Genomic DNA, 21,040 nt, shown 5'->3' with positions numbered 1-21,040 from the left:
TTTGTTACGGAGATATGGCCTTCCAAACATTCGCCCCTAAAACAAGGAAATATCCAAAAATGAGGAGTAACACTTAAGACCGACTAACCAGCTTGTTTAAAATTACTAGACAATTTCAATAGCCTTTAATCGAACAATTGATTTCTACCTTTACTAATCAGAAGCGTATAAATGAGTAGAAGTATGCCTACGGTGGTAATGTAAAATTAATCCCAAGTGACATGATGTTTCAAGATCTTCCCAGCACCAAGTAAAATGGTTCTGATTGAAGGGACTTTTATTAGCACAGCGTAAACAACGTTATTTTCAGGAATTAGTCCAAATGTCCACGGGCGGCATTACAAAAACGAGGCAGTCTTTCGAATGATACTTGGACATGTTGGAAGATCCCTGGCTTGTTCCTGTTATCTCAAACCGTAAAAAGCTACGCAAATCTTCATCATCACGGACAACACTCTGGTACGTTAGGTATGACCTTGAGAAAACCTAAAAGGACATCTCGAATGTATTTGAAAAACCCATCTCCAATTAAGGGGCGTGTTGTTTGTTTCCAACAGAGTAAACTCGCCCAGAGAACAATTACAATGCAGAGCCACGTTTCGGCGTTAATGGCCCACAAAGGTGGTCCCAAAAACAAGAACAAACTTTAATTTGTTTCGTTCAGTAAGTGTTTCATGTGTCATAGATAAAACGCCATGATTAATGCACGAAGAAAATGAATTTATTGACAAGTTTTAACATTTAATTGCAACTAGTTACAAAAATTGTTCAAAGTGTTCACCACCCGCGTTAAGGCACACATTAGCACGTCTTACAAATGATTCCCTTACACGTTGAAAAATGCCTGGAGTTTCGCGAATTGTTTGACAGCCGTGAATTATTCGTCGACGTAGCTCTTCAACATCGGGCACTTCAGTCTGATAAACTAAGTCTTTCAGGTGGCCCCAAAGAAAGAAATCACAAGGGTTCAGATCGGGTGATCGAGCAGGCCACTCCACAGGTCCACCTCGACCTAACCACCGCAAAGGGAAGGTCGCGTTAAGATAATTTCGGACCGCGATGCTGAAATGTGGTGGTGCACCATCGTGCATGAACCACATTCTGTTTACCAAACCTAAGGGTACGTCTTCGAGTAGTTCCGGTAAATCGTCCCGTAAGAACTGCAAGTAAGCCACACCGTTTAACCTGGGCTCAAGGAAATATGGCCCAATTAAATTGTCACCCACAATACCACACCACACGTTTAAACTGAATTGTACTTGGTGACTTCTAACGCAAGTTGCGTGGGGGTTTAGCTGGGACCATTGATGTTTATTATGTAAGTTAATAATACCATCCCGTGAAAAGTTAGCTTCGTCAGTAACCAACAAATCCCGTGGGAAATCGATATCGTTTACTTTAGCCAGAAACCACTGACAAAACGCCGTGCGTCGTGGGTAGTCCGCTGGATTCAAACCTTGAACTTTTTGAACATGGAAAGGATGAAACCGGTGGCTTCTGAGGATTTTCCACACGAGCGTGTGGTTTACGCCTAATCGGCGACCAACTTGGCGGGTACTTGATTCAGGCTCGTCCGCGAAAATGGTGAGAACTTCGTCTTCTACGGCCTCTGGGATGGCTCTCGCTCTAGGTTGAGGTCCAGCCGGTTGGATTCGTCCATCTTGCCTCAAACGTCTGTCCACAGCCTCGAACGTCAGTCGATTTGGTAGTCGCCTCTGCGGAAATCTTTCCTGATACAAGCGTACAGCTGCAGCGGCATTCCCCTCGGCTAGTCCATACATTAGGTGCATATCCGCATATTCGGCATTTTGAAGAAAGGCATTGTAACTGACTTCGTTGAATTATGAGTTTAATAAAACAAACACATGTACGTGAAACCTCTTTTATTCCTTTCTTAAAAAACATAGTGCTCTGTTTTAGTGCTCTGTTTTTTAAGAATAGGCGAAGTTCTCACTATTTTCGAGGACGATCCAAAAACAAGCAGCCGCCAATTGGTTTGCTGATTAAGAAAAAACCACACGCAACTTGCGTTAGAATTCACAAAGTACAATTCAGCTTAAACGTGTGGTGTAGTATTGTGGGTGACAATTTAATTGGGCCATATTTCCTAGAGCCCAGGTTAAACGGTGTGGCTTACTTGTAGTTCTTACGGGACGATTTACCAGAACTACTCGAAGACGTACCCTTAGGTTTAATAAACAGAATGTGGTTCGTGCACGATGGTGCACCACCACATTTCAGCATCGCGGTCCGAAAACTTGTCAATAACATTTTCTTTGTGCATTAATCATGGCGTTTTATCTATGACACATGAAACACTTACTGAACGAAACAAATTAAAGTTTGTTCTTTTGTTTGGGACCACCTTTGTGGGCCATTAACGCCGAAACGTGGCTCTGCATTGTAATTGTTCTCTGGGCGAGTTTACTCTGTTGGAAACAAACAACACGCCCCTTAATTGGAGATGGGTTTTTCAAATACATTCGAGATGTCCTTTTAGGTTTTCTCAAGGTCATACCTAACGTACAAGAGTGTTGTCCGTGATGATGAAGATTTGCGTAGCTTTTTACGGTTTGAGATAACAGGAACAAGCCAGGGATCTTCCAACATGTCCAAGTATCATTCGAAAGACTGCCTCGTTTTTGTAATGCCGCCCGTGGACATTTGGACTAATTCCTGAAAATAACGTTGTTTACGCTGTGCTAATAAAAGTCCCTTCAATCAGAACCATTTTACTTGGTGCTGGGAAGATCTTGAAACATCATGTCACTTGGGATTAATTTTACATTACCACCGTAGGCATACTTCTACTCATTTATACGCTTCTGATTAGTAAAGGTAGAAATCAATTGTTCGATTAAAGGCTATTGAAATTGTCTAGTAATTTTAAACAAGCTGGTTAGTCGGTCTTTAGTGTTACTCCTCATTTTTGGATATTTCCTTGTTTTAGGGGCGAATGTTTGGAAGGCCATATCTCCGTAACAAAATGTTGTACACCCCATGTTCTTTGGTACTTTCCGCTCAGTTTGGTCCCATAAACACGCCCCTTAATTTGTGATGGACTTTTCAGAAACACCCTGTATATACAGTGTCAACTTGGCCGCGGTTAGTGACCAAGGGATCAACATAGTTAACGAATGACATAAGGTTCGTTTCGACGGAGCGGCCTTTTACGAAACCGTGCTGGCTTTCGGGTATATGGGGTTTAAACCAATTGTAGAGATGACGTTCCATAGTGAAGTCAAAGACCATGGCGAGAGACGTCAGGACGGATATTGGTCGATAGTTCTTCGGGTCACCTTTGAAACCTTTCTTATGTATGGGTGATAATATGGCCGTTTTCCAGGCGGCTGGAAATACCCCAGAGGACAATGATAGATTGAAGATGAAGGAAAGTGGTTTGATTAGAAGGTCGCTGCAGCCTTTAAGTAGAAAATTGGGTATGCCGTCATACCCCGATGATGTGTTAGGTTTGAGTTTTTTAATGGATCGAGTAACGTCGTCATCGGTTATATGAAGTTTAAAGAAGTTATTCACTAGGGGATTGTCACTGATAGGTGTATCAGTTGTGCATGTGTCGATGGCGACGTTGGAAAAGATATTAGCGAATTCTTGCGCGATTAAATTGTTATCGGTAAGTGTCGTGTCGTTTTTAACTAACGTAATCGTTTGACGTTGATTTTTCCTACGGCGGTTGATGTATTCCCAAAATACCTTAGGGTTTCTACTGACAGAGCCCGATATGTGGTTAGTGTAAGTTGATTTGTCGCGATAGATTAGGCGTTTGGTTAAGGTACGTTGAAGTCGAAAGTTGATGGTCGCAGCGCTGCCAGGCGAGAGCTTCATTTTGCGGTGAAGATATTTTTTCTTTTTAAGAGCTTTAATGGTGTCTTCGGCAAACCAGTGTGGATAGGCCTGGGTGGTTTTATTACTCGGCACGCGAGAGGCTTTAATAGTTTTTTTGGGAACGGCATGGTCCAGAGCGGAGAGTAATTTTTGTGTGAAAATATCGATGCAATCATTCACATCAGTACTGGAGTATAAGGAGAACCAGTCCAAAGAAGCGACGAACTGGTAAAGACTAAGATAGTCACCTTTTTTATAATCGTAGAGTGTGCCAGGGGTTTTAAGAGCGTAATCGAGGTTGATGCCTAACCTTGTATATACATAAGCATTTTACCTTGCCGTAGGTAGGTAACAATGAGACTTAATGCATAAGGGAGGACCTGAAGCTTACCCTAACAAGCTAAACCCAATGTACAATAGAAAGGTCGTCAATAAGGGGCGCACTGGAGCTCCACCTTGCTTTAAATAAATTTTTCTATTTCAAACTATGTTCTTTTAAAAATGCAAATACCCTTGTGGTAAGAATAATAAGACTCTCTATAACATGCTTCGTATCGGTCTCGAAAAAGTTGGTTACCAAACGCCAAATCCAATTAAAAATGATAGTCAGTCGAATACTTTTGTTCTAGACCCGGCAAAAGAGATATTCCAAATGAATCAAAGAAAATTCTCAGTGCCGTTTGGCTCTTTAAAAAGTTAATATTGAAATCTCCAACCACAACTGTTGGAATAGACGAATCATATTTCATGTCAAACAAAGGGTTAAAGTCCTCAAACACAGTTCTCAAACTTCCTAAGGGAGATTTGTACAACAATACCACAGATATTAGTTCTCCTTCTATGTAAACATCTAACCAGCAACGTTCCACGTGAGAATTTCTAACAGGAATGTCGCTTCGTAAAACTCTAGTATCTATCTCTTTAACTTCGTTTTCAGGCGTGTCTCTTAAATATATGGACGAACCAAAAGCAACTCTGCGTGTCGTAGTTGGGAAGTAAATACCACCTACTTCCTTAAAAGATAGCACTCTAAAATCGAATTAGGAACTTTAAATTTTCCATCAATATATAAACCGGAAGCGGTTTTCGCTCTACTACAAGCCACATATAAATGCGCTTTTTCAATTTTTTTTGTAGCCTTACAATGAACCACTACCGAGGAGTAAGTATCACCCTGACTTTTATGTATCGTAATGGCCTCAGAAACAACCAAAGGCAATTGTTTCCTAGAAACTGAGGCATTATTTTGTCTCCATTTTCTATTAAACGACTTGATGACCTTTTCAACAAGCGTCCACGAAGCGTTAATATTACTATTCAAATATAAACCATGACATTTTTGCCTCAACATTTTCCCAACTTTGGGATCGTCAAACTGAATCCATACCCTGAACGGGATTTTATCCCCGACCCTATTTGTGCCGTACTCTATCTTTCTTAACCAACCGGTCGCGCCATTAGTTAGTCCGTCAGAGGTGTCAACATTGTTGGTCATCATATATCTCGCGCCACACGCAAGAGTCAATTGTTTGGGCAGACCATACGTATCAGACGTTGCTAACTTTTCAACTTGGGAAAGTATGTTATTTTTAACTTCACTACTAAGATCACCATTGACAACATCTACTGAAACCGAAACAGCCTTTTCCGTATTCATGTTTAAAAGCTTATTTTGATTGAATTGGTTTACTTCCGCGTTAGTGGCGAAAAGATGTATCGCTTCTTTTGGGGGTACACGCTCGGGCGTTACCTCCAGACTACTAAAGAAATCAATATCATTTTGAGTCATACTTCCCACAGCCATTCTATTTAAAGCTTCAGCAAATATTTTATCATCTCTCTGTCTCATAATTTCCTCAAGTTCGGCAAATTCAAATTGCTCCTATATTGGGTTACAAATTACCGACGCGTAAGGATTATCTTTCTCACTTTGACCTTGAAATGCGAAATTATCGCACACTGGTCTCAATTGGTTAAAGTCTCCAACTAGAACGACAGACACACCACCAAAATAATCAGGACAACCCATAATCTTTTGTAACCTAGCGTTTACCCGATTAAACACTTTTGCTCCAACCATTGAAATTTCGTCAATTATTACTAGTTTTACTTGACCATAGAGTAACCTGCATTTATGAAGTGTTTCACTTTCTAATCTCGATATATTTCCACCAAATTGGCTAACGGGTAAACTAAAAGTACTGTGCAAAGTTGCCCCACCTATGTTAAAGGCAGCCTTGCCAGTAGGTGCGCAACGGATTACTTTCGCTTCCGATGGATTACTCCCAGGTTGTTTGTTGTAAAACCTTGACACAGATTCAAATATAGCACTAATCAAAAGACTTTTCCCCACACCAGCGCCCCCTGTAACAAAGAGGCGCAACGGAGTTTCTTTGCTTGGTAATATACCTCTCTTTGTTTTGAATTCAATTTTCTAAGAAGGGCGTTGTACTCAGAGTCATTAATTAAGGTAATTGACGGAGCAACAGTATTTTCGGCATTGCCATCAATAATTTCTCTATTAATATTTCCTACAGGTTCTTGAACCGTATTAATTAAAAAATCGGAATCATCCATAGCTAAAGATCTATCAACTTCATTTCTATGTTCTAATTTAGGCTGGATATTAGTAACATCCACTTGAATTTCTCCATTTTCAAAATCTGCTACAGCCTGATCCACGGCTTCTTCGTCAATTTCATTGTGAAATTCTTTCCTAACTTCATAAATAGTTTCGCGACAAAGCTTATATTCTGATTTCATATCCTTTGTCAAAATATCATTACTTTCATCGCGCCAAGGCTTAAACAACATTAATTGTTCACGATAAAAGTTAACGGGATCTTTTTCTAAATTGAATCTTCTGTACCTAATAATTTTAGCACGGCCACGTTTCCTAATAAACCCTGATTCATCTTTAAGTTTCAGCCATTTACCACAAGCTTCAACTTCATTGCTCTCTCCCTCATCAACATGATCGTGGGCAGCTTTAGTCACTCTACGGGCTTTGGAATATTCGTACCAGGCACCAAATTGAGCTAACGTTATTGCCTCTAGTTCCTCTGGCCTTTGAACATAATGTTCTAGCGTCCCAGAGGCAAAAACATCATTACTGTCTGCTGGTAGTTCTTCAAGTTCAGATTGACTCTTAAAAATGTGTACACGATTTTCAGGGGCATTGGTGTTTATAAAAACCCAGGCGCGACTGCACCTGGACACAGGAATTTGTAAACCACAGTAAGCCGCTTCCTGAGCGCTTACCTCGTGGGCATTCAAGAACTGATTAGCAATTAGTTTCAACTTTTGTTTTACTGAACATTTATCATTTTTGGTCTGTTTAGAAGCTTCGCGCAGAAGCAAAGACATCCCTCTCTGAGACTTTCCTATATATGATACAATATACATAACCAGTGCGTAAGCATCAAGAACGAATTGAATGTCCATATTCGCCTGCCAAAGACGCAAAGCGCACGGATTATTAGGATTAACTCTAGTATCTTTAGGGTGTCTTTTCAACAAAACTGTTTTCCTTTTGAGGTCATAAGTAACAGCAGGTATTGTGAAAAACTTTGACATTTACGTTACTTATAAAAATTCACACCAACGCTCCCGGGTGGGCTCGAACCACCAACCTTTCGGGTAACAGCCGAACGCGCTAACCATTGCGCCACGGAAGCTCTGAAATTATATGATCGTTAGGTATTGTGGAAAAACTTTGACATTTACGTTACTTATAAAAATTCACACCAACGCTCCCGGGTGGGCTCGAACCACCAACCTTTCGGTTAACAGCCGAACGCGCAAACCATTGTTTCACGGAAGCTCTGAAATTAAATGATCGTTAGGTATGTGGGAAAACTTTCGACTTATGTTACTTATAAAAATTCACAACAACGCTCCCGGGTGCGCTCGAATCAGCAGCCTTTCGGTTAACAGCCGAACGCGCTAACCATTGCGCCACGGAAGCCCTGAAATTAAATGATCGTTAGGTATTGTGGAAAATTTTTTGACTTACGTTACTTAAAAAAATTCACAACAACGCTCCCGGGTGGGCTCGAACCACCAACCTTTCGGTTAACAGCCGAACGCGCTAACCATTGCGCCACGGAAGCCCTGAAATTAAATGATCGTTAGGTATTGTGGAAAAACTTTTGACTTACGTTACTTATAAAAATTCACAACAACGCTCCCGGGTGGGCTCGAACCACCAACCTTTCGGTTAACAGCCGAACGCGCTAACCATTGCGCCACGGAAGCCCTGAAATTAAATGATCGTTAGGTATTGTGGAAAAACTTTTGACTTACGTTACTTATAAAAATTCACAACAACGCTCCCGGGTGGGCTCGAACCACCAACCTTTCTGTTAACAGCCGAACGCGCAAACCATTGCGCCACGGAAGCTCTGAAATTAGATGATCGTTAGGTATTGTGAAAAACTTTTGACTTTTACGTTACTTTTAAAAATTCACACCAACGCTCCCAGGTGGGCTCGAACCACCAACCTCTCGGTTAACAGCCGAACGCGCTAACCATTGCGCCACGGAAGCTCTGAAATTATATGATCGTTAGGTATTGTGGAAAAACTTTGACATTTACGTTACTTATAAAAATTCACACCAACGCTCCCGGGTGGGCTCGAACCACCAACCTTTCGGGTAACAGCCGAACGCGCTAACCATTGCGCCACGGAAGCTCTGAAGTTAGATGATCGTTAGGTATTATGAAAAAACTTTTGACTTTTACGTTACTTATAAAAATTCACACCAACGCTCCCAGGTGGGCTCGAACCACCAACCTCTCGGTTAACAGCCGAACGCGCTAACCATTGCGCCACGGAAGCTCTGAAATTATATGATCGTTAGGTATTTTGGAAAAACTTTGACATTTACGTTACTTATAAAAATTCACACCAACGCTCCCGGGTGGGCTCAAACCTCCAACCTTTCGGTTCACAGCCGAACGCGCAAACCATTGCGCCACGGAAGCTCCTAAGCTAGATGATCGTTAGGTATTGTGGAAAAACTTTTGACTTTTACCTTACTTATAAAAATTCACACCAACGCTCCCGGGTGGGCTCGAACCCCCACCCTTTCGTTTAACAGCCGAACGCGCAAACCATTGTGCCACGGAAGCTCTGAAATTACATGATCGTTAGGTATTGTGGAAAAACTTTCACTTTTACGTTACTTATAAAAATTCACACCAACGCTCCCGGGTGGGCTCGAACCCCCACCCTTTCGGTTAACAGCCGAACGCGCAAACCATTGTTTCACGGAAGCTCTGAAATTAGATGATCGTTAGGTATTTTGGAAAAACTTTGACTTTTACGTTATTTATAAAAATCCACATCAACGCTCCCGGGTGGGCTCGAATCACCAACCTTTCGTTTAACAGCCGAACGCGCAAACCATTGCGCCACGGAAGCTCTGAAATTACATGATCGTTAGGTATTGTGGAAAAACGTTTGACTTTTACGTTACTTATAAAAATTCACACCCACGCTCCCGGGTGGGCTCGAACCACCAACCTTTCGGTTAACAGCCGAACGCGCAAACCATTGTTTCACGGAAGCTCTGAAATTAGATGATCGTTAGGTATTTTGGAAAAACTTTGACTTTTACGTTATTTATAAAAATCCACACCAACGCTCCCGGGTGGGCTCGAACCACCAACCTTTCGGGTAACAGCCGAACGCGCTAACCATTGCGCCACGGAAGCTCTGAAGTTAGATGATCGTTAGGTATTATGAAAAAAACTTTTGACTTTTACGTTACTTATAAAAATTCACACCAACGCTCTCGGGTGGGCTCGAACCACCAACCTCTTGGTTAACAGCCGAACGCGGTAACCATTGCGCCACGGAAGCTCTGAAATTATATGATCGTTAGGTATTGTGGAAAAACTTTGACATTCACGTTACTTATAAAAATTCACACCAACGCTCCCGGGTGGGCTCAAACCTCCAACCTTTCGGTTAACAGGCGAACGCGCAAACCATTGCGCCTTGGAAGCTCTGAAGTTAGATGATCGTTAGGTATTGTGAAAACACTTTTTACCTCTCCGAGTGACGTATGTCACGGAGAGGTTCTGTAACGATCGTGTGTGTATGTATGTGTTTGTCTGTGTGTCTGTCACCGCGTTCGCAGTTGGCAAAACGGAGCAAACGTGTTCGCAATTTTCGGACCGCGTTCCCAGTACACAGAATTTCCGAAAACTTTACTTCATTGCGTTATCTATCTTCTTTATCGCCAGGCATTAACTATTCGTTACACCTCCATCTGCTGACTAACCGCCTATTCTTTCACTCAATATCCCCAGTATTTATTGGCTTCTAACAACAACACCATTCACTAGTTTTTTGAGTATACCACATACACACTAATCTATCCTCATTGACTTCTAACACCACCATCGACTGGTCTTTCGTCTATACCACATAGACACCAATCTGCAACAATGGCTTCTAACACCACCATCTACTGGTCTTTGGTCTATACCACATACACACCAATCTGTAACATTGGCTTCTACTCCATCATCGTCGTTAGGCTTAAGATGTACGCGGCGAGTGGCTAGGGTTACGAGAAACGTCTAGCCTCCCAATGGCAGGGCTTCCACCAAAGATTCACGCAATTGCGCATTTTCTTATCCCTTAGTGTGAATCAATCGCCTTATATACCCTAAATTTACAAAAGTTCTGATATAGGTGTTTCCTAGAAGTATAACGTTAAAGAGAGCTATGTTTAAAATTATTTTAGGAATTAAGTTTCTTAAAACGACTTAACTATAATTAACGTAAAATACTGACGATAAAAATAATTAATATCAGTTATATTTATTTAATTATTTAAGATAATCTTCTTTCTTTGAAATGACACAAGTGAGAGTTTATATAGAACGAGTAATGAAGATTGCATCCGAATCGAAACACTACACGCATCTCAAAGTTAATATAAAGCAAGTTGGATGAAAAATCTCTTACCAAACTATAACATTTTCTTTTTGCAGAATATTAGAAGGAAATATTTTTCGGCATTACGATTCTTTTAGTAGTTGTGTAGCTATAAAGCTCTGTTTCATCTCAATATTCTAAGAACATGTTTTGATATTAACATTTCAAATTTGGTGTTTACTTTTTAATTCAGCTTTACTACATTTATCTATAGTGTAAACGTAACTTTCATCTTCATTTGACAATATGGATTTTAATACTTCATGTATACTATGAAATAAGATACACTAGATTTAAACCAGAATTGACCTTGTTTCGTGTCCTCTTATAGGAGGTCTTAACGGTTCAGAGTGAGCCGAAAGTTAAACACATATTTAAGTGATAGATATTAGGTCCTCATTAGAATTAATGAGGATACACCGGGAATTATTAAACGCTTTAACCTTTACAAATGACCTTAGCAATATCTCGCCAATTTGAAGTATGTATTTCTAGTTTTTCTCTTTGGCTGATGGAATTGTGTTTAGAAAGTGAATTCGTCTCGGCTGGGAGAGGTTTATATTGGTTTCCCAACTTGTTCTCTTATGGCATACAATTTCTATATCAACATTTAATCGAATATAAGGACAGGTTTAGAGGTTCTCCCGCTTCGAGAAATCGACCAAGAGTCTCTCATTTCGAATCTTGGCTGTCGTCGGTTGACACCGGAACTGGACTGGGACGTGGTCTGTCGGTTGATTGCAGGATTGCTGACTTGTTCTTGAAGGGGATCAACGGCCGGACTTTCATTGCGTGGTTGGCTCGAACTTTGAGTACGCGGTTCTTCATTTATGATGTCCTCTGGACCAATGTTAGATGCTGCCCAATCCTGTCTGGATATTTGCTTCTGCTTTCTGGTAAGTATACAAGTTGGAAACGATTTTGTCGGAGATTTCCTTTGGAGGTTCCGATGATGGGCTGGTCTGCTTTTCTAAGGACTACTCCTTCTCTCCACATATCCACTATCCAAACTCTTTTTCCCGGTTGTAGTTCGGATAATTCCTTTACTCCGCTCATAACTTTGGTTTTCGTGTTTGATGAAGACCGCAACACTCTTGTGTGCATTTTGAATGACGCTTGATCTTTTATGTTTTTCTCACGTAATGTGGAAATAATATTTAGCAAAGCAAGGGTAATTTAAGTTTTTTAAGGGTATGCGAATTTACAATTTAATATCATATTTTCCCACTAAAGTGCTATTATATTACACTTTCAAGTCTCTACTTTCAAAATATCAAATTTTAATATAGTTGAACCAATGTTTCTATTTTTAAAATCCATTGAAATTTCACGAAATCTCAGTTTCGATATATCAAAAATTTTGTCTTGTCAAGCTTGTTTGCCTGTTTTATGACATCACTATGACGTGACGAAAAAAGCGCGGGAATCCTATACGCGCGACGTATACGCGTCTCTAGCTTCTCGCCAATGCGGCCAGTCTAAACTCTTGGTCTGATAGCGGAGAGAGTGGCACCATCTCACATGAAAAAAATATATCTGTGACGTCGAACTACAGGGAAATGTTTTAGCCTTTCATAAAAAGTGGACTTCAAATAATTTCATTTGAAGCATTTTCAAATACATATTGCCAAATAACTAGAAATCGGAGCATTAAAAGCTTGATATTTTTGAATTCACAGACATTAATTCAATCTTCGGTTGTATAAATCAGAGGTTTTTGAAACGAAGCTTCTCATACCCTTTAAGGGAGGGGGTTTCAAAAATATAATTTATGACTGCCATCACAGATGGGTCAATTTCTTCATCAAATTTACGTTAGCCATTAATTTTGAAGCTTTTTCAGGATAAACTTTGCGTTAAACTCTGAATTCGTAATTGTTTATTTAGTGAGGCACAAACAGAATAGTAATTCATATTATTTTCATAACTAACCTGAAGATTTAAAATTTTGGGCAAAATATATCGTGGTCTTCTGATTTTTGTTCGTCAACTCGCTTGGCATTAGCGTCTGGGACAAATACAAAGGAAATTATCCGTCCTTCTCATAATAACCCTTAAAAAAGTAAATAAGAATAATAAACAAGCCTTAAGAAATTATTATTTAAAAACAATCCTTACCTTAATTTTAACTATAAGCAAGCTTCAACATATTATTAATTAAAAATTAAATTTTTCATAACGGACAGTTTGGTATTCCAAAACTGGAAAGTGGTGCAGGGAGTCTGTGGGTCCTTTACCACCTAAAAAATCCTTGAGCAGATGTGTGTTTGATTTATTATTTTCCATGGTAAAATCAGACCTCCCGCATGCTGTAATTCATCTTTTACATAGCTCAAATTTTATTTTATGTTTGGGGAATGCTATGAATTTAATATCGGGGCTACAGTTTTTCGAATTATTTCTAAAGTTTTTATAGCAACATTTCCTATAAGTAGTTAAAACAAATGCATAAACTAACCGTAGAAAAGGCTTAATCTCAGGATACAATTGCCACGCTGATCCCTGGTATGAGCCTTTAACCGTATTTTAGGGTTTACCCTTTTTGAATTTCCTTCTCAACGGATCATGTGACGTCTTAATCCTCGGCTGCGCGCCGAGGTAGTTGCGCGTGTGAGCCATTCTATATTTGACTCTCCTTTCTATTTGTGCTCCCTGATTTGATTTATCGTCCAAGAAAGGGCGATGCCTTGGCATAACTGCTCGCTGGCTAAATCTGGATTTAAGCACGAAGTAGGTCCTTTTATCATTGTGCCGATTTATAAGAGATCATATGGGTGATGTTTGTCATCCATAACGCAAAATTTTGAGATTAATTTAAAGTCAATTATATTTGATGCTACGGATAACGGCAGCAACTTCGTGAACGCTTTCAAGGATTATGGTATTGAGTCGTTGGCATTGGCAAGGAATGATGAAGTTGAAGAAAACGAAGATATGGTTCCGGATGAGATGATTGGGGCAACGCTAGATCAGGAAGCGATCTTAGTAGGGCTTGAGCTACCAATTCATTCGCGTTGTGCTTCGCACACCCTCATTTTAATTGCGATTCAAGATCGTTCGAAGATTAGTATTTACATACATAGGTTATCAGATCCATATTACTACTTGGTATACATGTAAAGTCAGTTAATTTCAAATTCTCTTCTGTTCGGATTTCAAATAGGCGAAAAATGAATGCTGTCTTCGGAAAGTGCAGCGAACTGTGGACTCAGTCTTTTTCCTCTAAGTTCGCTGATATAAACAACGAAATTGTCGGAAAAGGCCTATCCAGTAAAGTATACGGACTAAATACCCTCAAGACAAAAGAACCCCGGTTATAATCACCCCATTTTTGAAAACGTACAAAATCCCCCCTCTCTCATGGCAAAATTCCCCGGTCATTTTCCCCATCCGAGGAAAGAGTACAAAATCCCCCACGCTCTTGACATAATCCCCTCACGCTCTTGATATAAACCCCCACGCTCTTGCCATAATCCCCCACGATCTAGACAAAATCCTCCGGTCATAATCCCCCGACAGTGTAAAATAAAAAGGTCGTAAACAATAAATATCACAATTATCTTTATCACTGGAGGACTGGAGGCTTCAGCTATCTGGTGGCATAGTAACTATAATAATTAGTCATAATTTAAAACATGTACTAAACACATTTTAAGAGAGAGTTCTTCAGCTGTGTTTCAGCTTTATTATTGCACTTTTAAAGCCAGTGTTGGTTTCTGTCGAGATAAAGGCATCAGGTAGTGCGTTCCAGTCGCGTACAGTACTTAGCAGGAAAAAGAACTTCCTTAAGTTAGTTCGAGGGATTTGAGTTAGGAGACGTTTTGGCTGGCCATGTCTGCTATTTGACGTGTTTTTTATCTTTTAGTAGCGGCAGAAGTAAATGAACCAAAGTTACCGGAGTCCTATTGTTTATTCATTAAGCTTAATTTCCTCACAAACCCCCATATTTCAAGCCAGACGATAGTCTCGCTCCTCTACTCTTTCAAGTCACAACAATTTTGAAAACGCCACCAAGCGGCCAATGTTCGAGTAACCGGATTTTCCGGGAATTAGTTAGAGTTTTTAAAAGTGGCGACTTCTTCGGAAGAGGATATATTTCCCTCGGAAGATTATTTTGGGGAGAATTGGTTGTTTGAGTCGAAAGATGTTAGCACTCAGTGTAATTTTTATTTATCAGAGAAGCCTCATGTTAAGCATAAAGCAGTAACTTGTTATTTAACAAAATGTGTAGGAGAAGGTCGCGAAGAAAGTAAAGTACACGCTAAGCCTTCGAAAATGGTAAATGCAGTAACTAAATGTTTCTTGGAGCCATATAAAGCCAGCTCTAGAGGTGTCAATAAGTCGAACCAGTTCGGAACCGCTCGTCACGAGCCGAGCGAGTTGCCGGATCAATCCGAACCAAAAGCAACGAGACGTGTTTCAGTTCGCGCTACGTAAACCTAAGATCAGCTCATGAGCCGGTTCGTAAAACTTCGGCAAAGTGATCCGGTTCACAAGCTGGGCTGCTTCTTATTCAGACGAGCCGCGTGTCGGAAACTTTCCTTTGAGCTGAAACAATCTCGTATTGGCAAACACAATCAGCACGTAGGGTTATTGCTTTCGAGCTGTTTCAGGTCGAGTTGTTATTTTCGAGCGAGACCCCCAAGCGCTCGATTAAAAAACCTTGCGTCAATTATAGACAAAATACGCTTGTGGGGTCCTACCACTAGGATTAATCGTTAACTACAATGACGTGTTATATTTTGCACCCCTGCATTGGAACAAAGTACTTTTTTTAAGCTCATTGGACTCTGTCAAATAGACCTTTTGTATGATTTCCATTGACTAAAAAAGGTGATGTAGGCCTTATACCTATTTGCTGAGTAATAGAGGTCAAATATTGGCAGAGTTTAATCATAATTTATTACAAGTTGCCCGTGCTACAGTGGTTACATTTTTGGCGGAGTGTTATTAACGTTTATATCTTTCGACACGCGTCAACGACTGATGTTTCCATTAATGTGGCTTATAAGTTAATACTGTGAAGTCAACATGGACGTCGAAGAAGCTTCAGCAAGTTACTTGAATTGCGATACACCTGAAATAATCACTAGTGAAGGTCAAGACTACGAGTATGACATTCAGTATACTGTTTCTTCAGGGTCAAATGCTTCACTCTCTCTGCCCTACAAAAAGAGAAAGTGTTCCTCGCAAGTGTACAACTATTTCACATACAACGGAAGTGCGTGTACATTTGCCTGTACAATGTGTGGGTGAGTGACAATTCTACATATCTTAGTCAGATATAAGATGACGTTTGTAAAAGCGTATAACAATAAAGTAGAGTTATTCAAATGTTGATACCATTTGCTTAGGCGCTTTTCTCTTATATTACTTTGTTTAACAAATATTCTGCAAACAATCCGCTTTTGTGCCGTCAAGGCAAAGTAGGTGGTTTAGAATATTTTAGTGCCGTTTATGACACTGTTCAAATACCATAAGTAACAATATAACCAAAAATATGACTCTTCAAATTTTTTCCATTGCTATGACTAAAGCATTTTCGACACTAATTCAGTCTGACTCCGACTGGTACTTGTAAAGCAACAAATGTCACTACGTGGTCTGTATTAGTCCTTTCTGGAATACGGAACCAAATTTAATATTTCGTAACGTAAACGACGCGAAGCATTGTTATTTATATTGCAAGAATACACTGTTTTTACAAACGCCTAATAAAAACAAATTGGGGCGGAAGTCAGGCTTGCACGCGACAATAGGGGTCTCTGTACTGGGCAATTAAAGATTTGGTTATGCAATCACAGTGATAATCCGTTTTTAAAAGACTTTCTTATGAAAAAAAATTGGCTAATTGTACTGACCAGTCTCGACTAGTTTAGTACAGATTCCACAAACTAGTAGCCGGAAGTTTTAAACTCTAAATGTCCCCGACACAATGATTTGTCAGTTGGAACTATCAAAACCGTACCCACCCGAAGCAAGTACTGTTTTAAGACAAGTATTCACTGTCTTTTAGTGCCTAGGTTACTTATTTCACACGGGATTTTTTAAAATGTTACTCAAAAATTATAAAAAATTCTCCTGAGGGGTTCGGGTTTGGGGGAATAGCATTCACCTGTTGTCTTAATCGTCTTGTTACTAGTGGCAACGACTTTGATTTTCAGGATGAGCATGACGTCACTTTTAGTCCATTACCGGATGAGGTCAACGTACACCTTCAACAAATTTTTGACCAATATCAGTAATAGTGTGCAGATTTACTTGATGGTTTAATGTTGTTTAAAGAGCAGGCGATTGGGGGTTTTTCCCTGCATAACGTAAGACTTTAGGGACAATCTTCTTGCCAAAAAAAGTCAATTTCTTTTCAGATAAGATAATTACTGTGCCAAAATTTGCCCTTCTACCCCATATAAGTATACATCTTCTTCACCAATTGCTTCTTCATTCAACTAACTTTCATAAGACTTTATATAGACTAGTTTTATCATTGTTATTTTCAGAAAGATATATAGAAAATCTAAAGATAGAAGCACTAGTTCCATGTTACGACATGTTCGCTCCGCACACAAACTGCTTACCGGCACTACAACGAAGTGCGTCACTGATGAATCGATGGTAACACTTTTGATATTTGGAAACACTGCGTTAATTGGGGAGGGGTGTTTCATCCATGGTGTAACTTACTTTGAACTAAATCTTGACCGAGATTCTATGAAGCCAAGAGCCCAAATAAGATCTGAGTAAGTATGCATAGTCATTGCAAGCACTGGATATGTCTACCAGTATAGAAGCGATGAATAGTGAACCAAAAATAGCAGGGGCATTATGCCAGTACAGTTCAATGCTATCTTCGAACTTTCTCGGGTCTTTCTTGGGGTCTTGATGAAACGTGTACCTTGAAACACTTTACTACAATACACCGTTCCATAAATGGGGGTAGGAAAACCATAATAGTCGACAAAGACCAAATAAAAATATCTAAATGGACTAGTGAAGCTTTCACTATTTTGTGGATTTTATATTTTGTTAGTCCGGCAGCCCTGTAACGTGCACCGCGTTTCGGCTATCGGCTATGCGTTGGCTTCCTCTTCTATCACTCGCAGCAGTAGCAGTAGCAGACGGTTTTATTTGGAAAAATTTTGCTAAGTGAAGTGTCAGCTTGCCGTTGGTAACTCAAGGATACTAAAGAAAATGCCTAAGTGTGTATCATTTTGGAAAGGAGGAAATACTTGTTGCATCCCTGAATGATTTTAAAAATCAACTATTCCTCGTTTTGTGCCGTTTAAAGGTTGGAATGCTAGAAGAAGATTTAGCCTATCGATTTCAGATTAGCGTTTCAACTGTTAGTAATATATGGATTACATGGATTGACCTTTTGTACCGTATGCTTCCAAGGATGACAATATGGCCATCAAGGAGGATTGTTGATAAATACATGCCAGAACCATTTCGTGCCCTTTATCGTAGCACTCGAATTATCATTGATTGTACCGAACTCTTTATAGAAACTCCCCATGATTATAACGCTTATTCGAGCTATAAAAACCATAATACCGCAAATGGCTTGATAGGAATAACCCCAAATGGTTTTGTCAGTTTCATATCTGACCTTTCTCCTGGCCGCATATCTGATAAAGAGATCACAAATAGTAGCGGTCTTTATGAAAATTAGACCGAGGATTTTTAATAGCAGTGGAATTGCAAAACGTTGGTGCTACCTTAAACATACCACCGTTTTTAAAGGATAGAACACAGCTCACTGAAGCGGAAGTGAAACAAACCAGAGACATAGCAAACTTAAGAATCCATGTTGAAAGAGTTATTAGGGAGGTAAAAATTAAAAATATGTATTTCCAAATTGCATGCATGAAGAACTGAACAAATTATGGAAAATATGTTCCTATTTAGTTAATTTTAGAAGAGCGCCATTATTAAATAGAGAAAAAGTAAATGAATAACTACAAAACTCTGGCGCTGGATACAATTTTATTTTCAAACATTTGTGAAACAATAAAAATATTAATCAAAAATGACTAAAATAAAATTCACTCAATTTTGTAACCATTAAATCATTAAATATATCACAGTTGAAATTAATCCTTTGGCAAAAAGAATCATTTCCGGTAACCAAAAAGAAATCACACCATTTGTAGCCGGTCACACCCAGTTGACCTTGAACTTGGAAATAATAATTGTGGTTCTCCTTTAAACTTATCTCTCCATTCTTGTCCTTCTTCAAGCAAGGGGCTAGTTTTTTGTCATTGGCTTGAGAGACAGTATACCCTTCGTTTTTTTGCTTTGGCCAGTGTTTTAATTTCAAGTAATCCAAATTCTTCTTTACTGTTGTCGTAACAAATTTGATCGGGACTAGCTCCAATTATTGGTAAAGAAGGATTTACACAAAATCCAACGTTGAAGCATATAACAGTTCCAGCTTTATAAACTTTGTACATATTTATTGCATTTCCTTCGATGGTAATGCCTTCCTGGACAAAGACATTACCACTGAGATCAGACCCCTTTCTAATAGTTTCAACTTATTTTGGAGTGATTTCTTTTTTTCTTTTAATATCATCTCCAAATTTGGAAGCTGTGATTCGTTTTACTCACTCATTTTTCCATAACTGAGAGTTGGATTGACCTCTAGTTAAGGACTCAAGATTTTTAGCTTGAATAAGCGTAAGAACACACTCGGAAGGAAATATTTTATCTTTTTGGCACTTAGGTATCTCTGGAAAAGGTATTTCAGGCGTAATGGTAGGAACTTGCTGTAAACTCTCGTTTGATTCTATTTCATCATGTGTTTCTTCAGGTACTGGAAGGTAGTTATTTTCCGCTAAGATTTCTTGCCACATAACCTTAGCTCCTTTCCCAAAGCTATTGGACACACGTTCTATCCGTGCCTCTAAATCCGTTTCATCCGCTTTACCTTTCTCTTCAGTGTCCAAAACTGGAAGTGAGGAGTACTTGGGTTTTGGAAGTACTGGGGCAGGGTTTTCGTTAGAATAATTTGGCTTGTGTTTTTTAAATTGTAAATTAGAAAAGCTTTTAGTTTGAAGATTGGCATTTCCTTTCTTCAGTCCCCATTTCTTGGGTACCTCAGTGCATGACTTATCATGTGGAATATAAAAGAGCTTTTCTAGTTTGCACTCCCACAGTAACCATAAAACTGCACACGTGTGTTTACAAACACCACCGTTACCACATGGGCACTCACTATAACCATCTAATATGTCTCCGCTTATTTTCTCGAGTTTTAATTGCACTGCGTACTTTTTATAAAGCTTATAAGATGGAACAATTATACTTTTGACAAAAATGAAGACCTTATCACTCCCTGGATCACAAATGAACACACTTCCAACATTTTTGGCTTTTTGCATTCGGTTTCTATCTTCAAGGTGCTTATTTGCCTTGTTTTCCGTAAAAAAAAATTACAACTTGGCTAATGTTAAATTGTACAGGAAGTGATTTTAACTGTTTGGTCCAAGGTCCATTAGGGAAATCATGGATAGGTACACCTGTAACTCTTGTTTCTTGTCATTCGTTTCATCCCCATTTTTCGCACTGGTTTCTGGTCGCGGTACAACACTTTCACAAAACGCTTTCCCAATACAAGCATCAACATATTAATCATGAGCTAATTACCCATATACTTAAATTAAAACGTGAAAGAAGCAACTGTTTACCTTTTAATATTATTTTCCTTGGGACTGTTCCTACTTGGTTTTGAGGTCAAACACTGTCGCTTTGGCCTCTCAGGAGTGTTATAGCACGGTTTTAGAACTTCAATTTCCGCATTATTCATACCTAAGCCTTATACGGTGCCTAACTTCAAACTTATTTGGCTTATGGCTTCTCAGCTGTTGGCTTTGGCTAGATAAACGTCTTCGCAACTTTAAAACCCAAGTCTGAAAGCGTTCAGTGCTTATAATCATGAAGATCGGTTTCCTATCAGAAACCGCACTACAGGCCTGGCAGCCCGGTTGTAAGAAAGCCGTACTTTCCCGAATAGAGTGGGGGAAAGCAATAAATGGAATAAATGGAACGGAGTATTATTAATTAGTGTACAAATAAAGGGAAAGAGGTTTTTACCTCTCCGAGTGACGTATGTCACGGAGAGGTTCTAATTTCGACGTGTGTGTGTGTCTGTCTGTGTGTTTGTCTGTTGTTACACCCACGTGACCGCGTTCGCAGTTTCCAAATCGGAGCAAACGTGTTCGCCATTTCCGAACTGCTTT

General features: G+C 39.5%; 3 non-coding genes across 3 annotated transcripts; all 3 read right to left on the bottom strand.

Moving 5' to 3' along the window:
- Positions 1 to 7,885: 7,885 nt before the first annotated feature.
- TRNAN-GUU (transfer RNA asparagine (anticodon GUU)) lies at positions 7,886 to 7,958 on the bottom strand. The gene has a single exon. It is a non-coding gene; the product is annotated as a tRNA-Asn (tRNA).
- Positions 7,959 to 8,030: 72 nt separating this feature from the next.
- TRNAN-GUU (transfer RNA asparagine (anticodon GUU)) lies at positions 8,031 to 8,103 on the bottom strand. Its single transcript has one exon. It is a non-coding gene; the product is annotated as a tRNA-Asn (tRNA).
- A 657-nt stretch (positions 8,104 to 8,760) lies between these two features.
- On the bottom strand, positions 8,761 to 8,833 carry TRNAH-GUG (transfer RNA histidin (anticodon GUG)). The gene has a single exon. It is a non-coding gene; the product is annotated as a tRNA-His (tRNA).
- Positions 8,834 to 21,040: the final 12,207 nt, after the last annotated feature.

Source organism: Phalangium opilio, unplaced genomic scaffold (genome assembly GCF_054372755.1).
Source record: "Phalangium opilio isolate 3A_F unplaced genomic scaffold, DU_Popi_V2 ptg000093l_1, whole genome shotgun sequence".
NCBI classification, from domain to species: Eukaryota; Metazoa; Arthropoda; class Arachnida; order Opiliones; family Phalangiidae; genus Phalangium; species Phalangium opilio.
This window is presented reverse-complemented; position numbering and strand designations above follow the sequence as displayed.